Source organism: Oncorhynchus mykiss, chromosome 23, assembly GCF_057628025.1.
Source record: "Oncorhynchus mykiss isolate SJ-2025 chromosome 23, ASM5762802v1, whole genome shotgun sequence".
NCBI lineage: Eukaryota > Metazoa > Chordata > Actinopteri > Salmoniformes > Salmonidae > Oncorhynchus > Oncorhynchus mykiss.
The window spans coordinates 43,221,661-43,226,304 of record NC_143044.1 but is presented as its reverse complement, the minus strand read 5'-3'; positions in this window follow the sequence as shown (position 1 = coordinate 43,226,304).

The window sequence follows — 4,644 nt, the reverse complement described above, 5'->3', positions numbered from 1 at the left end:
GGCCTGGAATAAGTTTAGCCTTCATTTATTTATCTACTGCTAGAGGCCCCACAGGCCTAATTAAAATTCTGCATTCAATGACTTGTTAATATCAGCCAGAGCGTGAGAAACCTTGTTCGCCACACGGCATGGGGCTCCCGAATGTCTCAATGGTCTAAGGCACTGCATCTCAGTGCTTGAGGCGTCACTACAGTCCCTGGTTCAAATCCAAACTGAATCACATCTGACCGTTCTTAATAACAGACTTGCCTAGTTAAATAAAGGTTAAATAAAGAAAATAAAAAAATAAAAATAGTCAAGGGCAGAGCCAGTTTATTCCATCTATGTGTCTGAATGGCGGGTGCCAAGGGTAGAAGTTCTGTAGTCTTGGAGTTGTCTTTGTGACCAAGATACTGTCCAAGATGTCTGACTACAGGCTTTGAACAATGACCACATTATCAGTTTATGTCTTACTCTTACCCAGGAGAGTGGATGCTACTTGGAACTCCTGGAGTTTTTACAGGTTTAATGCTCAGACAACTTGGGGGGACAAATAAAACCACCCACGGGCCAAATTCAGCCTGTGGGCCGCCAGTTGGGGAACCCTGTTTTACAGCATCCACTCTCCTGTACATGTCCATCTTACTAGTATATAAAATGTTTATACTACTATCTTTGAAACATCCTCTGAAATTGTTGGTGTTATATCAACATGGGTTCTATTGAAGAGATAAGTGTAACTGTCTCAGGACGCCTGACTAGTTTAAATACAGGTTTGAGATATAGGACTATACCTTCAGTAGGGTAAGAGTAAGGCATAAATTACTCTGCCAGCCTCATCACATGCAATGCTATGAAAGCAAGCCACTTGACACAGCATTGTCATTTAAATTCCTCAATACACCTTCCTAATATTGTGTTGGAACCCCTTTTGCCCCCAGAATAGCCTCAATTCATCAGCGTATCGACTAAAAGGTGTTGAAAGTGTTCCACAGGGATGCTGGCCCATGTTGACTCCAATGCTTCCAACAGTTGAGTCAACTTGACTGGATGTCCTTTGGGTACTGGACCATTCTTGATACACACAGGAAACTGCCGAGCATGATAAACCCAGCAGTTGCAATTTGTGACACAAACTGCTGCTCCTAGCATCTACTACCATACCCCTTTCAAAGGCACTTAAATATTTTGTCTTGCCCATTCACCCTCTGAATGTCACACATACACAATCCATGTCTCAATTGCCTCAAGGTTGAAAAAATTATTTAACCTGTCTCCTCCTGTCACGTTCTGACCTTTATTTCCTTTGTTTTGTCTTTATTTATTATGGTCAGGGCGTGAGTTGGGGTGGGCAGTCTATGTGTGTTTTTTTATGTTGGGGTTTTGAGTTCAGCCTAGTATGGTTCTCAATCAGAGGCTGGTGTTGTTAGTTGTCTGATTGAGAATCATACTTAGGTAGCCTGGGTTTCACTTTTGAGTTGTGGGTGTTTGTTTTCCGTGTGAGTGTTTGTTTGCCACACGGTACTGGTTCGGTTTCGTTCGTTTCACGTGTATTGTTTTGTAGTGTTCAGTTTATGTCTTTAAATAAACGTTATGGACACTTACCACGCTGCGCATTGGTCCTCCGATCCTTCTCACTACTTCTCCTCTGAAGAGGAGGAAGAATGCCGTTACACCTCCCCTTCATCTACACTGATTGAAGTGGATTTAGCAAGTCATATCAATAAGGGATCAGAGCTTTTACCTGGATTCATCTGGTCAGCGTATGTCATGGAATGTTTTTGTCATTCAGTGTGTATCGCTGATGAGTCTCCTAGCGACGAGAGAAATCTGTTTGGTACATACATAAACATTAAGACAGGGCAGACTCCAGTAAAGATGTGGTCGTTTGCAGCTAGACAAATATAGAAGTCATTCCTAATAATGTATACTTATTGTTTGCATTAGTTTGGTACTCTGTGTTTGTTTGCTAATTGCAGGATGCATGCTGTGTATGTCACGATCATCGTCACGCAAATGACCGGACCAAGGTGCGGCGTGGTGAGCGTACATTTTTCTTTATTATAAATGTCGCCAACAAACGAAACAACAATAACGAACGTAAAGCTTACTAGGGCTATACAGTCCACTAACAAAGACCCACAAAATACAAAAGGAAAAAAGGCTGCCTAAGTATGATTCCCAATCAGAGACAACGATAGACAGCTGTCCCTGATTGAGAACCACCATACCCGGCAAAAACATAGAAACACAGAACATAGAGTTTCCCACCCGAGTCACACCCTGACCAACCAAACATAGAGAATTAAAAGGTCTCTACGGTCAGGGCGTGACAGTGTATGTGTGTTTGATTGTTGTAATTTAATCCTTTATTGTTCAGAATGATTTTATAAAGACAGTATTTTGAACTTGAAAGTGCTAAAGTCTCAATTGCTGACATAAAAACTGTAAATTAAAGAATCCATTAATTCATTTAAGTGGTAAGATCATTTATTCTCTGTGTCTGTAATGTCTCCCTGTGGAACTGAACGACTTCAACTGGAGAAGTAATCATCATACCAAGTAATGACAATTGTCTAACCACCAACTAAACTCTAATTCTAATCACCTTCTAACCCCCATGGGATTCTAACCACCTTCTAACCCCCATGGGATTCTAACAGCCTTCTAACCCCCATGGGATTCTAACCACTTTCTAACCCCCATGGGATTCAAATCACCTTCTAACCCCCATGGGATTCTAACCACCTTCTAACCCCCATGGGATTCTAACCACCTTCTAACCCCCATGGGATTCTAACCACTTTCTAACCCCCATGGGATTCAAATCACCTTCTAACCCCCATGGGATTCTAACCACCTTCTAACCCCCATGGGATTCTAACCACCTTCTAAACCCCATGGGATTCTAACCACCTTCTAACCCCCATGGGATTCTAACCACCTTCTAACCCCCATGGGATTCTAACCACCTTCTAACCCCCATGGGATTCAAATCACCTTCTAACCCCCATGGGATTCAAATCACCTTCTAAAGTCCAGGGAATGGAATTCCATGGAATTCTAACCACTTAAACTCAACAGAATTCTAACCATCTAAACTCCACGGAATTCTAACCACCTAACTCCATGAATTTCTAATAACCTTTTAAACAACATGGAATTCTTACCACCTTCTAACCCCCATGGGATTCTAACCACTTTCTAACCCCGATGGGATTCAAATCACCTTCTAACCCCCATGGAATTCTAACCATGTTCTAACACCCATGGGATTCTAGCCACATTCTAAACTCTATATAATTATAACCACCTTATAACCCCCTATGGAATTCTATCCACCCATATAATGCTACCTAGCTTCTAAACTCCATGGCAATGTAACTTCCTTCTAAACTCTGGAATTCTAACCATCATCTAACCTCCATGGAATTCTAACCACTTTATAACCCCCAAGGGATTCTAAACACCTTCTAAATGCCATGGGATTCTAACCACCTTCTAAACTCCATGGGATTCTAACCACCTTCTAAACTCCATGGGATTCTAACCACCTTCTAAACTCCATGGAATTCTAACCATCTTCTAATGACCATGGAATTCTAACCATCTTTTAATGACCATGGAATTCTAACCATCTTCTAATGACCATGGAATTCTAATCACTTTCTAATCCCACATTGCATTCAAATTACTTTCTAAACTCCATGGAATCCTAACCACCTTCTAATGACCATGGAATTCTAATCATCTTCTAATGCCACATGGAATTCTAACCATCTTCTAACCCCCATGGAATTCCAACCACCTTCTAAACTGCATGGATTATGCTAACTGTCTTCTAACCCCGATGGAATTCTAACCATCTTCTAAACCCCATGGAATTCTAATCATTTTCTTAACTCCATGGAATTCTAGCTTTCTTCTAAACTCTATGGAATTCTAACCACTTTCTAACCCACATGGTCATCCAACCACTTTCTGAACTCTATTGAATTCTAACAACCTTCTAAACTCCATGGAAATCAAACCACCTAAACTCCACAAAATTCCAACCAGCTAAACTCCACGGAATTCAAACCACCTAAACTCCATGGAGATCTAACCACCTTTTAATCCCCATGTAATTATAACCACCTTCTAAACACCCCATGGGATTCTAACCACCATCTAAACTCTGTGGAATTCTAACCACCTTCTAACCCCCATTTAATTATAACCACCTTCTAACTCCCGATGGAATTCTAACCACTTTCTAAATTCCATGGCATTCTAACCACCGGACCTCTACAGAGTTCAAACCACCTTCTAAACTCCATGGAATTCTAACCACATAAATTCCATTGAATTTTAACCACCTTTTAGACTTCAATGGACACACATGCGCACACACACACACACTCAGGAGTGCCCTGCATTCTCTATTCTCTGCCCTCTAACGTGGTGAACGTGTTAGATGCCACACACACACACACACACACACACACACACACACACATACACACCTCATCATAAAGGTCCTTACTAAACAAGATATCCCTTCTCTCTCTGATGAGCTGCCAGGATGAGATGCAAATGTGAATACAAAATGGAATCATAGCCCACTTCCTCACATCAGTTCTACCTCCCATGAGATGAGGGTGATAAAATGTGAGTCTGGCCAAA